Here is a 16,405-nt window from a genome sequence, read left to right as displayed (position 1 = left end):
TAATCAGTAGTCTTGCAACTCACAATGGAAACCTTAGGCTGAAGATGGTCTTTGTCAGCCTGGGTTTCTAAGGGACAGCGTGAAAGTGAACCCTACCCTCTGCTGTCAGAACTTTAAGCAAGAAAAAAATAAATTTCTAATACATTAAATTGCTCAAGCTTGTGACCATATCCATTAGAGTAGCTATTATTGCCCTTAATTAATACACTTACCATCCTAATGATTATTCTCGTACCAACTGGAAGCATTCTGCAGACTGGCTGAATCAGCCCCATTTAGCAAAAATCACTGAACTGGTTCTTGGAAGGCAAAGGTTTAGACCTTGACTGTATGCCTGCAACTTTGGTATCATTAAGGGTGCCTTGGTTGCCTTAATTATAAAAGTCAAATAGTTAAGAGCTCTTTCCAGCTTTAAAAATGATGTTTGGTATCCTGACTGACCCCTAGAGCAGCTGTCATGCTGAAAAAAGGAACCTACGTCCGTGTTGCACGAGGTCATTTGTCATTCTTTCACTGGATTTCAGAAAATGGATTAAAAAGTCCCCTCCGACTTGGACCAGATGGCAACTGTGCAGAGAATTTTCCTGGTCTGCAAATATTTTGTCAAGTGCCTCAGGAAATGTAGTGGAGGTGCTTTAATTGGGAAGCGAGACGTCTGGTTCTTCCCCCATCCCAGTCCTTCCCTACCTATGTAGCCCTGAGTGAATCTCTTCCTCTCTTAGAGACCCACTTTTCTCCTGTTTGTTATGAATGGAGCTAGATGCAGTTTGTCTCTTCCAGTTCCAACAGTCCACGACCTACAAAATCCCTCCAAGAAAGCACCAAGTCTATTTTCTATTCATTCTTTTTTTTTTAATTTTTATTTATTTTTTTAATTTCTTTTCAGTGCTCCAGAATTCATTGTTTATGCACCACACCCAGTGCTCCATGCCATATGTGCCCTCCACAATACCCACCACCAGGCTCACCCAACCTCCCACCCCCTGCCCCTTCAAAACCCTCAGTTTGTTTTTCAGAGTCCACAGTCTCTCCAATTTCCTTCAACTCCCTTTTCCTCTCCATCTCCCCATGTCCTCCATGTTCTTCCTTATGCTCCACAAATAAGCAAAACCATATGATAATTGACTCTCTCTGCTTGACTTATTTCACTCAGCATAATCTCTTCCAGTCCTGCCCATGTTGATACAAAAGTTGGGTATTCATCCTTTCTGATGGAGGCATAATACTCCATTCTAACAGGGTTTCGGGGTCAGCTTTCATTAAGACAATCCCAGTTTGAGACACCACCATCAGTTTCCAAGGTTTCAGAAACTACCAAAGGCTAGAGGACGCCAAAGCAAAGAGAAAACTCCCCTGACTCCTGAACAATCTTGTTCATTTCATTCATTTATTCCATAGGTATGTAAATGTGTCTGGATGCCAGACATATTTGTTAGTCACTGAAAGCACAATGGTGAGTAAGAACTCATCTATAATAAAATACTGTAATTCACCAGCTTTGGGTTCAAAATACATAGAAGGAACAAAGAACAATGGACATTCCCTTTCCTAACTGCATCCCCACCTTTTCTAAGAGCACATGGACCTCCCCTCTTGAGGAATTTCTCCTTTCTGACTGGATACAGTCAGGTGAGAATGTCATGACGCCTCCCCTTTCCTAGCCCAGGTGTGAGCCCCTGACCCGAGCTACTAGTCTCAACAAACTTCCCTGTTTGACTGAAAGCATTTCATTCCCTTTAATAAGAGCAACCTGACCAGACTGTTCCTACTAGATGAACACTTATAAGTGAGTGTGAGCATAATTAGAGGTTTGGAGGCACAGCCCTTCCAGTGACATCCATGATGTCAGGTATGATCTCACCCTCCCCACCTCTCCAACTACCACCACCACCAGAGCCTCTCTCTCAGCCCCTACTGATCCCTGAGTCCCCAGGGACAGGCCCTCCTTGAGTCCCAAGACCCAGCCATCTTCTCTGCTTGGGCAAACTGGCAGTCACCATACCTACCTCCTTGATCGCATGACTCCCAGAAGATATTCACAAAAACAAATCAATCTGATGCAAATACATTTCCACAGTCTGGGATCTTTGGTCGTATCATTGATCATTTTTTATGTATCACTTACCAAGTTTAATTTTGTCCCTGAAAGTGCTCTTTCCTCTAATTCAGTGTTTCTTTCTTTTTTTTTTAAGATTTTATTTATTTATTTAACACAGAGAGAGAGAGAGAGAGAGAGAGAGAGATCACAAGTAAGCAGAGAGGCAGGCAGAGGGAGAGGGGGAAGCAGTCTCCCCGCTGAGCAGAAAGCCCAACATGGAGCTCGATCCCAGGACCCTGAGATCATGACCTGAGCCAAAGGCAGAGGCTTAACCCACTGAGCCAGCCAGGCGCCCCTAATTCAGTGTTTCTGGTATCACATATTGATCCTCCTTCTGTCAGCACTTGTCTGACATGTCTTCCTCTTTTGCATTTGTTGCTCCAATCATTTTATGTATTTGTTTGAGTTCCATCTCAGGTAAGCAGCATATGGCTGGACTTGTGTGTTTTAGTCACTCTTCTTTGCCTTTCTATTGTGAAATGTTTCCATTTATATTTTTAAGGTATAAGTTTTTTTAAAAAATTAAGATAGTTTTCATGCATATATATTATGAACACGAGTCAAAGATTCACTTAACTTATTAATGACAAAACCAGATGATAAAGCTGGCTCAAAGGAAGACATGTCTAGTCTACACACACACACACACACAGACACACACACACAGACACACACGTCCCTTTCAATGACAGAATAAGATCACTAAATAGGATGCAAAACTGGTTAATGTCTTACACAGCAGTAAGACTGTAAGCATTAGAGCTCTCAGACAAAAATAATTTATCATTTTCATGCCATCCATTTTCTCTGATCCAACCTTTTGAGATCCAGTTTTTAATCAGTTGTAATTAATCAGTTGTATTTAGAAAAGTAAAAATCTTTATTTCCCTAGCAAGTCAAATAACCCTGAAAGGATACATAGTGTTAAAGAACAATTACTCAAGGCACGAGTTGAAGAAAAGTAAGGCAGACCTAGTAGGATCATAGGATAAAGTGGGAGGACCCACGCAATGAGGTTTTGCCGCGGAAGGGAGAGATTGGGCCTCCCTCCAACACAAGGAGAAGTGGGAATTCATAGCCAGGGAGCAATGTGGGGGTCAGTGGATAGAAAATAACTAAGAGAAAACACCCCTTTTAAGGGAGGATCTGGTTAAACTGACTTAACAGGATTCTTGCTGAAAGCAAGCCTCGGTGATCAGACGTCCCCCGGGGACAGGGAAGGCTGAGGAAGCCCGTCAGATGTTGACTGCGATCAGATATCAACAAGGGGGATTCTAGTTAAACTGACTTAGCAGGATTCTTGCTAAAATTGGACCATGCAAAGATGAACACAAAATTCTGAGCCCACTAGAGAAGAGAGCTCAGAGGAGCCTGAGCAGAGTCTGGTCAAGGAGAGAATTTTTATCAATAGTCATCTCGCCTCATTTACAAATTCTGCATAACTTAACATTTATTATAGTCTGTGACTGTTCTATTTGGACTTAGTCTTTCCATCTTATTTTTTTTTAAGATTTTATTTATTTATTTGACAGAGATCACAAGTAGACAGAGAGGCAGGCAGAGGGAGAGGGGGAAGCAGGCTCCCCGCTGAGCAGAGAGCCCGATGTGGGGCTCGATCCCAGGACCCTGGGATCATGACCCAAGCCGAAGGCAGAGGCTTTAACCCACTGAGCCACCCAGGCACCCCACCATCTTATTTGATATTTCTATTTATCGAATACTTTCCTCTTGATTTTTTTATTTGCTTTTCCTGATGTCCATTTCTCTTTTTCCTCTAGCGACCTGGAAGATTTATTTTATCCCATTGCTTTGGAGTGCCTGTAACTTTACCCTCTTTTATTTCCATCACTATCCCCATGGCCTGAAAGGTGAGTGCAAGCAAGATCAGTGGAGGCAGCCCAGGTGTTAGTCCCCCTTGGGCGGCATACCCATCCCACCCCAGACCCAGGCCCTGGTAACTCAGAAGTATGCATTTTCCGGGGCTTTGTGAGGAAGACTAGTACTGGCTGTGTCAAGGACCCCTCCTATTTTTGCAATGGAATGGAAGATACTAGATTTCAGTTTCTGCATCAATTCAATCACAAAATTTAAATCGTTAAAAAAAAATTTAAATCTTTGTGATTTTCCACAAATGTCGTTTTTTTTAATAGCCCCCTTCATTATTCTACAACCACAAAATATATTTATTCTCATTTTTATATTTCTTCTGTCATTACAAGAGGGATTTTGAGTGAGTGGTGGACAGATGCATTATATTTAGTTCAAAGTCCAATTATTGGGGCGCCCGGGTGGCTCAGTTGGTTAAATGACTGCTCAGGTCATGACCCTGGAGTCCCAGGACCGAGTCCCACATCGGTCCCTGCTGAGCAGGGAGCCTGTAAATAAATAAATAAATAAATAAATAAATAAATAAATAAAATAAATAAAAGTCCAATTATTCCCTGTTTCAAACAGTTGGATTTCCACGTTGATATTTGTATGTTTGTTTTGCTGTAGGCCTGCCCTCTTCTCATCCTTCTGTCTTGTTTGGAACTCTAGGTATCAGCCAGGATAATCAGGACACTGGGGTCAGGAGGGAGAAGGAGGACAATGGAGAAGGGAGTGATCTGTGTTTCCTCTTTTACAAGCACCAGACTAATATCCCTTAAATGTATATGCTGATTAGGATGGGAGGGAGAGTCAAGAGCCAGCCTAGTTTAATCCCATTTTTTTTTATTTTTTGTTTACATTCAATTTAATTAACATATATTGTATTATTAGTTTCAGAGGTAGAACTGAGTGATTCATCAGTTGCATACCACACCACATCCTGAGCCACGAGGGAGAAGAGCAGACTACCCATGAGGAACCTGAAGATTCAACAACAGAGAAGAAAAAAGAAAGTATGAAGCACCAAGCCTGAATTCATCAATTTCACAACTGCATCCAGAGCTAGCCCATTCACAGTAGTTTTCCAGGATGCATTTCTCAGTGGCAGGATAAGAGAGAGGATACAGGGCTAGGGTCAAGGGGACAAACAAAGAGGGACAGGGAACTCCAGAGCAGAGCTCAAGGGACTCATCACTTGTGTATAATCAACCAGAAACCACAACATTCAATATGTAAATCTGAGTGGCTGAGCCTCTCCAAGGGTAATACACCCCAGCACTGTTACTGATGTTTTCTCTTTCACTCTAGGAAGTCAGAGAATATCTGTAGCCTGAATGTCTTCTTGAAAACACGAGCATCTACATTTTCCAAAGCGGGTCCAAAATCTTGGGTCATGTTTATGGCACAAACACGTGCACATGTTTGGGTAAAGGACTTTGCTTCTCTCAGCTCCTCTTTCTTCAGGGATGAGTGGAAACAGACACAGCTCCAAAGCTGCAAGGAAGCAGCAATTTCTCAAGTGACCTCCTCTGTCTTCCTCCCTCTCGGCTATGCGGACAGCTTTACCCCTTAGGAATTCAGGACAGATGTCTGTGGCACTCTAGCTGGAAGACTGGCAATCAATCAAGTTCTAGGCACCACTGAATGTGGACTCTGGAATTTTGTCTTCATCTCGTGGGATATCAGCATAAATCAAGTACAAATGACAGGCATTACAAACCTATGGAGGAGTCAAGCTGAAGTAAAAAGAATCACCTACCTTGGACTTTACTGTGATTGATGAGCTAGAAAAAAATATTGAACCACAGACTTCAAGATGGATTATCAGACACAAATATTCCAGAGCCAGGTAAGGAAGCCACCATCCCTTAATTAAGTCTTGCAAAGAGCAAAATTATGCCATATGTCCCTGACAAGCTAGTTGACTTACTATATGTTGCTGCTTCGAGTAAGGTAGACCACTCCAAATAGGCTGGTTAATTATGCCAAATGAAAAGCAAAAATGGTGCTTCTTGAAATGTCAGATGTGAAGAACACTGATAAGACAGTTTACCAATAGTTTTCAGAATGACTTACAGGTGGGCATTTGGTGTCTCTCTCGTTCTCATTCTCTCTCCCCTCCTCTCTCTCTCTCTCTTTCACAAGCAGTTTAGAATTTATTCTAAGAATCTAACTTTCTTGGGACCCAAATGGGGAACAGCTTCATTGATGAGTTTGTTGGAATACTGCCCCCAAATTTCTATTTCTATCACTCTTATATACAAACCCAAGAACCTCTCAGATGAGTTTATTGGCACTTTGCCTTTCCTCAGTAAAATCAGTATTGTCAAGGTCCATCACGGACATTTTGTAGAATTATAGATCCTGACAGAAACTCACAGATGTTTCGAAGACAACTTTGCCTTCAAATAATGAACCATACATATATTAAGGATCTCAACCATTTCTCAGTGATCCCTGTTATGTTCCAACATCACAATAGCCATTCTTATCGATCACTACTGTATGTGATCAATAAAATAGTTTTTGCCACAATGGTTCTTATAAGCACTTTCTATTAGTAGAAAATACTCTCTCAGTACAATCATTCAGTTGTACTCTTCACATTGAATCCCAATTTCATATTCGATACCAATTTCACGTTATTCATTAAGCAACATAATCCCTTGTAGAGCCATGTCATCTTTATCATTCCCATTTTCCAGCCCCTATGTCACCCATATGCCTCCTATGTTTGTAAAAATATCTCCTACACAGAACCAGGAAAACAACCTTTTTTGCATTCTTAATCTAAAGATTATAGGAAAAAGTTTAATTGACAATTAGCAATTAGGTTCTGCAGTGGAATATCATTTAATGTGTGTATATCATTTAAAATCATATTTATACATTGTACATGAATACTGAGAATTCTAGTAGGCAAAGTCAGTTTATTCTTTATCAAAATTGATAGTCTTTCTGCATCAAAAAACCTGAAAAGCCACAAAATTAAATTAAAAGCATATGCATCCTGAAAAACCACAAAATTAATGTATTCACCTAATTACTAAAAACAAGACAATATTCAAAAGGGGAGAAAGTGTCACTGCTCTCCTCTTCCCGAACAACACACCTCTGTAAGCCAAGCAGATAACTACTGAGTATGGCTCATTGTATTTCCTTCAGGAATTACCCTGTATTTCTATCCATATATATATAAAACCATTAAAACAGAATCAGAATATCATACAAAATAAACCATTCCATGGCCCATATTTTCATGAACCCCTTCCTTGTGACCATATAGAAACCTACTTCATCCTCTGGTTGCTTAGTGTCCCATCACAAAGCTCTAACATAATTAGTTTAATTAAATTCTCATTGATGAAGATTTCAGTTATTTTCCATTTCTTCAACTTTTAACCAACATTTCAATGAGCAGTCTTGTATACACATTTGAGCACACTCGTCTACTCATTTCCAACCTAGGACAAGCTATGGAATTTATTTTTCCTTCCCCCACTCCAAGGGTTTCTGCCATCCATGCTGCTTGTATTGGGTGTTTCTACTCTCAGGGTCAATGAAGTGTATGAACTCTGATATCAAAGCCAGCTCTACCACTCACTGCTATGGTGAAGTTACTTAAAGTCTCTGCACTCAACTTTCCTCATCTACAGAATAGGGAAAATATCAGTTTTGGATTCCAGATTTGGGGGGATAATTAAACATGATGATTCATGTACAATGTCAGACACTTTCTAAGCACTCCATAAATGTCAAGTACAATGACTGGTATTGCTTGTATCTCTGCAGAGAGTATCACTCTATCTTTTTTAGGATCTATATTGACTATGTCCTCAGTCAACTATTTTGCACACTAAAGGTCCACTTGCCAGTTACTCTCCTCTCTACCTCCAAGAGTCCTCTCTTTCTTCATCATCTGGGGAGATCCGCTGCTAATTTTGCTATTAAAGACAATAGCAAAGATCTCAGTGACAGAATCAAGGAAACCACCTAGGATTTCTCTTGTAAAACTCACTGTTGCAATGGTCAGTATTAGTCCTTGATCTATTATAATTTATTAGTTCTGGTCCATTATTGACTTTCAACAATTCATTATTAGGTGTTTTTTTCCTCCTTCATTCCACAAATGTTTGTTGAATATTTGCCAAGTAAAGATACGGACTGGGTCTTCCTAATACAAGAAAATGAAACATCAGTTTACAAATCCAGTAAGGTAGAAAGAATCTGAGAGCAGACAAGAACAATTAGGTCTTCTAGATCTGCCTCTGTGCTCTGCTAGGAGATAATCCAAGAGAAGGTCTCTTGAGTTGAGTTTTGAAGGAATTCATTGTTCACAAGCTAATGCAGATGAGCAAAGGTGTTTCCAAGCAGAAAGAGAGTTTTATAAGAGCTGGAAGCCACAGAAGAACTGTGAGGAATTGAAGATGGTAAGAGAAACGTATGCTGAAGTGGGGATGAAAGGTTAAGAGGGAAACAAGACTACAACAAGTAGAGCTGCACTTGAAACAAGATGAGATCTTCAGTGTCCTTGATGGGGTTACTATGGAAACACCATGGCATTGCATGATTCCCTGGAAGCTCCAAAGACAGTAGGCACTTGGTTCAGCTCATTGAACATGGTGGACAACAGATAACCAACTAAGTAGAGTTCAATTTCTACTCTATTGATCTTTGTTTTAGGGGCACCCAGGTGGCTCAGTCAGTTGGGTGTCTGGGTCTTGATTTCAGCTCAGGGCTTGGTCTCGAGGTCTCGAGGTCACGGGATCAAGCCCCACACTGGGCTCCACACACCGAGTTCAGCAAGAAGTCTTCCATCTCCCGGCACCTCTGCCCTTCTCCCCTCTCCCCACACCCAGCTCACACTCTTACCCTAAAATAAATAAAATCTCTATTAATCTTTGTTTTATTTTCATGGGTCATCTATAGCTTAACACCAAAATACCTTTAAATCATGGGCCTTGATCTGATATACATTTAGTCTGCCTTTTTTGAAACAACATCATGGCAAAGGAGAGGTTCAAATAGGAAAACATTCTTTAATTATTCTTAACTGAGAGAAATTAGAATCCCATAATTACATTGAATGAGGTTTATCATCTGCAACATCTCCCTCAGTCCCAGGAGAAGGCATAAAAGAGTTCAATTTTTAAAACTTGTTTGTTTTCTTTGTAATTTCCATTCAGCCTACTTTCCGATAGATAGGTAGATAGATAAGAAACAGTCCAGATATGGTATACTGCTAAAGAAAGGGACCATCAGGCCACAGACATAAGTAAATATATCCTCTTCTAGGATTTTAGATCTCACCTAAGGAAACACTCTCTGTCAGGGAAGCCCTAGGCTTTCCACAACTGCCGGGAAAAGCGTGAAGCTTCAGCCACTGACCGAGGGCTCAGTTCCCCCTCAGTGAGAAGGGTTTTTGTACAGTGACACGATGGGGAGCTATCACTGTGGTGGACGTTCGGCGCAGGGACCAAGGTGGAAATCAAACGTGAGTAAAACCCAAACCTTCCTTCCTCAGTTGTCTGTATCTTGCGGTCCTCATGCCTGGGAAGGGATCTATAGAAGCCGATTCTTTGAAACCAGGCCCTGACATCCTCTGGGGCAAAGATAAAATCTGTAAACGAATTGGAAAATTGGTTGCATGTTTTTCTATGAAGAACAAAATTCAGTGAGTGAGTGAGTGAGAATAACTCATCTAAGTGATAGTTTCAGAAATTTATTGGCAAGCACAATTACATATTCGAAAGAGAGCCTTGCTTGATTGTCAGAAAAGGAAACTCAGTTTTTGTATAGGAGGGAAGTTAGGAGGCATTACTGTGTGTACACCTTCAGCCAGGGGACCAAGCTGGAGATAAAACGTAAGTATTTTTTTCAACCGGTTCTTCACTGTTTCTAATTGGTTTGTTGCTTTTTTTTTTTTTTCCTTTTCATGTGTTTTAATTAGTTACAAGTCAGGGATAAAACAAATTTCATTCCCAGATTAGGTACAGGGGAGGGAAAATTGTTCCACTGGAGGCTAGCTGAGGACTCATTTTTAAGATTTCCAAATCAAAATAGGGTAACGGGGGAGCGAGGCTTGCTACCTTTTCAAGGCGGGTTTTTGTACAGAGGGAGGTTAGGGGAAATCACTGTGGTTCACTTTCGGCCAAGGGACCAGACTAGACATCAAACGTAAGTACATTTTTCCTCAATTCTTTGTGAGGTTTTTGTCCTGTTGCATCATTTGTTCAAGTTTGTGACATTTTAGTAAAATGAGCTGTTCCTGGTGACCCAAAAGTAAAATAGCAGAAAACTAGAAAACAGCCAATTTTTCAGCCAAGCAAATGGTTGAGTTTGTGATGAAAATTGTGGGGGAGAATGGGAGAGAAAGAGCTGGATTTTTCTCTGCATTGGCCTTTCTTCTATGACGGGTGTCAGAAGGAGGTTTTTGATAAGGGGTAAGCGTCAGAGCCCTCACTGTGGCTCACGTTCGGCCAGGGGACCAAGGTGGAGATCACACGTAAGTACACTTTTCTAGTCCTTTTCCTTGTCGAGTTGTGAAATCTGAGGGTTTTCATGTGTGGGATGTGAGTTGAGGCCAATTCCAAAGAGAGTGGGATTCTTCCAAAAATCAGATGAGTAAGGTACTGAAAATCAGTTTGTCTCAACAAAGAGAGAGGAGCTAGTTAGTTGACGTGGCATCTAAATTGCCAGATTTTCACTCCATCCATCAACCTAATGAGCTTAGCAGCAAACAGAGGTTTTTGCTGAGGGGAAAGTAATTAAATGAATACAGTGGGACAGCTTTGGCCCAGGGACACGTCTGGAGATTAAACGTAAGTAATCTTTCTCTATTGCTTTTTGAAATTTAGGTCTAATTGCCAGTACTGACTTTTAGAGGCTTAAGGTTGAATTTTGTGCAGATGAGTACATGAGACCATTTCAAATTTATCATCAATTTCCAAAGTTAAACTCAGCTGCAGAAATGGATTTGTAGACAAAAAGATTAATTTAAGCTAAATTGCAAAATTCAAAAGGGAAAAAATTAGCATAGTATGAAAAAGAATCTTTGGCACCCAAGAGAAAAAGCAAACTAATTTTTGTTGCGTTTTGCCAAATGTTATATTGATTTTTGCTCGTTATGTGTAATACAGAAGAGAAATTTCTTAGTCTATTTCCTCTCCTTTGATAAATTATTTTATAAAATAACAAATCAATAGGATGCGTGAAAAGTCAGTAAGAAGTTAGAAAAGTACACTTGTTTGCTGTGTAGAAGATATGTACAGTTTGAGAACCAGCAGCAGTGTCATCTTTAGAGTCTAAAATGAGTGATAAACTGCCAATATTCAGAAATTCTACAGAGATTCTATATCTTGAGAGGTACCGCCTTTTTAAAAATCCAATTTCTACATTAGACTAACGGTGAAATGACTTCTTATCATATATGGTGAAAAGATGGTGGTCGCCAAAATCTGTTTTTAAGAAATTCGTTTAAATGAAGGAAAATAAAATAATTGCATGTTTTAAATGCCCACGGATTTGTAGAAAAATACTAAATAGTTTTTAGTATTTTTTAAATTATCTTTTATTTCCCTCGTTACTACCTGGCCATTTTTTAATACCACCAAAGAAGCCACGGCATGGCTTGCGTGGTCTGTACGCATCGTGGCGGTCTTCTGTCGTGACTGAATGACTTTTGTGACCTGGCCACAGAGCCCATGTGGCAGTGCGCCTACCGGCTAAGCGCCACGGCCTCTTCCACTCCGCTGTGGCGGCTTTTCCGACACAGTGATACAAGTCAAGGCGCTAACAGAAGAGAATAGAAATGTGGAGGGCTCTGAGCTCACGTAGAAAAAGTAGGGAGAAGTCTGATTTATCAGAGATTTCAGAACTAAAATTCACATTCATTACTATATCCTTCATAATGAAAATTTTTTGTAAAGAACTTAAAGCTACTATTTTTTTCAACAACATGTAGCCATTTCAATCTCCTCTCATCAAATGTATTTAAATAACAAAAGTGCAATCTAAAAGAAAGAAATATATGTCACTCCTTCAGGGCAAAATCCCTACCAGCAAAAATTTAATTTAAGGCCATCTGGCCACTCTGGTTTTGACCTATCAACTTTTTACTGAATTCACATTAAACCACCGTTAGAGAAAAGATAAATTTGTGACATGTTTTTAATTTTCAAAAATGTAATAGCTTGGGAAGGATTATATTTTCATTGTACAAAATATCTAATCATACACAAATTAATAAAAACTTAAACATATTTCCTAATACCTTTCTTCTGTGATAGAAAATTAGTCTGGGTATTTTAATCCCATATCTTCTAAAAAGTTTAGTTATTGTTGTTTAGTAATTTAGTAATTGTTGTTTACTTCAGCTGATTTCAGAGGTGATGCATAAGAAAGATTATTTTTGGTCTGCTACAATTAAATAGGACATTTTAGGGCTGTTTTAATACTCTTAAAACTCTTTTAGTGCTATTTAAACTATGTAAGTATTTGAAACTGTTTTAAAACTGTCTTAGAGCCTTTTAAAAACTCTTTTACAAATGTTAAATTCCATGGAAAGCGAATAAAATGTCTTATAAGAATTTCCACGTCAAATGTACTAATTGTTTAACATTTTAACGCAGGATGGATATTTTCAAGGTGTCAAGGATTCACCCAGATAGGAGTATCTTCATAGAATATGTCCCTCCTTTTTTTCTAGAATGCATATTATTTTGCTGCCAAAGCTATTTTATAAAATTCTCTGAAAAAAAAAATCAGTAGTGAAGGTTAAAAGAGAAAAAAAAAATCAAAACATAAAAAGTTTAGCATCTTATGTTGAAGTGCTTGGCTAATGGAGGTTAACTTTACACAAAGCTGCTCACTTATCGGCGGCGTTCTTCCACCAAGGCTTCTGGATGTGTTACTGTAGCTCTTGCTCTCCAACTAGAGGGCCTGAGTGCCCACAGTGGGGATTTCCAGGAGGCCATCTGGCAGCTGCTCACGGTCAGAACTGAAGCTAGCTGGTTCCTTGTAGGCAGGTGGCCAAAGTTACCGTTGACCCCCCTGGTCTGGTCTGTTATCTCCCCACATGATGACAGCCTTCAGCCCAGGGCTCTGCCTTCCTTCAAGTCCTCTGTGAGAGGCAGGAGAGTTGCTGGCCTCATCACAGACGGTGACGGGGCTGCACCCCGACCCAGTCACAGACTCAGGGCTTGGAGCCACTCTACAGGGTGGGTCTGGCCCTAACACCCTCAGAGAAAACCCAAGGAGGGACGTGGCAGCTTGCTCTCACTGCATACTTCTGGGAGAGGTGTAGGGGAAATGATCTGTGTCAGGGGGTGTCCAAGACCTGTTCTCACTTCTCAACTCTGAGGGGCTCAGATGAAATGGCCTTTGTGTCTTTAACTGAACTATTCGTGTTTACTGCAGGAGGCAGTAAAGTGAAGTCAGAAAGGTGAGATCAGAAAAGCAAAAAGCCCTCAAAATGGCTGCAAAGATTCAAACAAAACAATTTAAAACTTTCTTAAGAGGGGGAAGCTAGAGAAAAACTCAAGATGGTGGAGATGGTATGTCTGCTTCCTGGCATCCCTCATGGCTACCCAGGATAAGCTGCTCTGTCTGTCCCTTCCGGGCTCTGGGACTGCCCACTAACAACAGACACAAGTGGAGAACTTCCGTGTTACTCAGAGACCATTCTCTGTGCTTCCTTCATTAGGGAATGATGCCCAGCCATCCGTCTTTTTGTTCCAACCATCTCCGGACCAGTTACACACCGGCAGTGCCTCTGTCGTGTGCTTGCTGAATGGCTTCTACCCCAGAGATGTCACTGTCAAATGGAAGGTTGATGGTGTTACCAAAAACACAGGCATCCTGGAAAGTGTCACAGAACAGGACAGCAAGGACAGCACCTACAGCCTCAGCAGCACCTTGACGATGCCCAGTACGGAGTACCAAAGTCATGAGACGTACTCCTGTGAGGTCACTCACAAGAGCCTGTCCTCCCCTCTTGTCAAGAGCTTCCAAAGGAGCGAGTGCCAGTGAGTGGCCTAGCAGCCCCCACCACCCGCCCCTCAGTCCCAGCCTCCCTGCCTCCCCCATCAGGCCTCTGGTCCTTTCCCCATCAGAGACCCACCCCTGTTGCAGGCCCCTCTCCCCACCTTACTACCACCCCCTTTGGCTTTAATCATGCTAATAATATTTGGGGGGAACAAATAAATAAAGTGAATCTTTGCACCTGTGATTTCCCTGTTCTTCCTGATTTAATGGTTGTTATACATTGGTGTGTGTGTTTTTTTTTCCAATTACCCAGTTTATCTTCTAAAAAACTAAATATTGAGTTGCTATAAAATACAGCGTCATTTATAAAAGTCCTCATCCCCCATTCTACCCTACCCTACAGCCTTCAACAAGACACTCCTCTGTGAAAGCCGTAAGCCACCTGTCTTCACATCCCACTCCCCTGGGTCATGGCATAAACGGCCTGCTTCCTCATCTTACCCTTCTCCAGAGGCCCTCTGCAGCCTTTGAAGAGTGACAGTCCTTATAGTCACATATTTTTTGATCCAGCAGAACTTACCAGGAGAATTTACCAAAAGCAAATTTTTCAAAAGAAAGAAACATCTCTCAAGAGTCATTCACTGTAACATTACATAAAATCACAAGACCATGAAAATGGTCTAAATGAACAAGCAATAAGGAAATGTTAAACTCCATTATGGCCCTTCAACTTAATGGAATATGTCTCTATCAGCCGAAGACCACACTGAGCACTTTATACAAACCTAATTTAAGTCTCACTACACTGCAAAGTTAAAAATGTTCATTAAAATGTTGGGCAAGTCCTAGAAGGCTGAGAGAGTTCCATACAGTATAACCTAGCCATCCCACTCCTAGGTGACTGTGTCTCTGTCCACCAAAAAAACCCATGTAAAAACTTCCAGAGCTGCCTCATTTATAAAAGAAATAATCCACATGCTGACCAATAATAGAATGGGTCACTAAGCTGTAGTGTGTTTACACACTGAAATACTATTACAGAGGGAGATTTTTTAAATTATAACTATACCCACTGGCATAGATGAGTCCCATAAACATGACAATAAGCAAAAGAATAGAGAGGAGGGGAAGGGAGGTAAACCTGAATGGTAAGAAATCAGAGAGGAAGACAAACCATGGGAGACTCTGGACTCCAGGAAACAAACTGAGGGTTACAGAAGGGAGAGGGTGGGGGGATGGGGTAACCGGGTGATGGGTATTAAGGAAGGCATGTATTGGGATGAGCACTGGGTGTTACACGCAACTAATGAATCATTGAACACTACATTAAAACCTTATGATGTACTATATAATGGCTAACTGAACATAATAAAAAATAATAATAATAAAATAAATAAATAAGCAAAAGAAACCAAACACAGAAGATATATTCTATATATATTTTCATTCATATAAAGTTCAAAACCACTTAAAAATTAGAAATTGGGATGGGGATTACGTTTGAGCGTGGGTTGAGGTAGTGCCTAGCAGGAGACTGGACTAGAAGGGGCTGCTGGAGTTTGGTTAAGTAAGAGCCGAAGTGTGCCACTTTGTGGAAATTTGTCAGGCTGTACAATTATATTACAATCTGTGCACTGTTCTGTACATATATATTCTGTATATTTTATATATTATATATTATACTTCAAAACAAGTTCACATCAAGAAATACCTTACACCCAATTTACAGAGAAGCGAGGCTAAGGGCAAGTCCCACAGTGGGTCAGTGGTGGACCTGGGATCAAATCCCCACCTTCCCAACTCTGCTCTCTGGAAACCTATACAATTCTGCCTTCCAGTCTTCATGGCACTGCACAGAACAAAGGGCCAAACACACCATCTTCCTGAGGTCTCTTCACTTTTTGTCTTCCCCGAAGGTGCCATTCAGCCTAGGAAACTGTGCTGGGGCAGGGGGAGGAAGGAGGAAGACAGTTGTTATAAAAGTGAACAAGGTGGGACCTAATGTTTTAGTGAACTAAATGGGTGGTCAGAGCAGCCACTGGAGGACCTGAAGCCATCTCAAGGACAGAAGCCAGCAGCTCCATGCTCTCTCCTCATGGAGCGAGCACAGGTGAGTTAGCACTAGGGCCCAAGTCAGCCATCACCACGAGCCTGGCCAGATGCAGTGGACAAATTATTATGCTATTTTCCCACAGCATTGTTCATCTATAATCGCCTGGGAAAACATGCTCACAAGTCATAGCAGAAAGGTACTTGACTTTTGTGCCTCAGTTTTCTCATCTGAAGGTCTTAGTGGTAAGACTGTTGTAAAAATTAAATGAAATAATTCAAATGAAGTGCTAAACACCCAGGCTAGTGTATAACAAGGGCAGTGCAAGCATTAGTCACCATCATAAGAGTACCTCCATTTGGCTACCATTCGATTTCTTTCAAGGGGCTCCTTCAACTTATTCT

The 16,405-nt window shown here is 40.9% G+C and overlaps 1 gene segment (V, D, J or C); it reads left to right on the top strand.

The window, feature by feature from the left end:
- LOC308348998 (immunoglobulin kappa variable 1-5-like) overlaps positions 1-14,228 on the top strand; it is a 507,742-nt gene extending 493,514 nt beyond the window's left edge. The window contains exons 3-4 of the V gene segment in view: positions 9,413-9,461; positions 13,671-14,228.
- The last annotated feature ends 2,177 nt before the right edge of the window (positions 14,229-16,405 follow it).

The sequence above is a fragment of the Martes martes genome, assembly GCF_963455335.1.
Source record: "Martes martes genome assembly, chromosome: 9".
Lineage (NCBI taxonomy): Eukaryota > Metazoa > Chordata > Mammalia > Carnivora > Mustelidae > Martes > Martes martes.
Note: the sequence above shows the minus strand (reverse complement) of the source record. Positions and strands in the feature narration are given on the sequence as shown.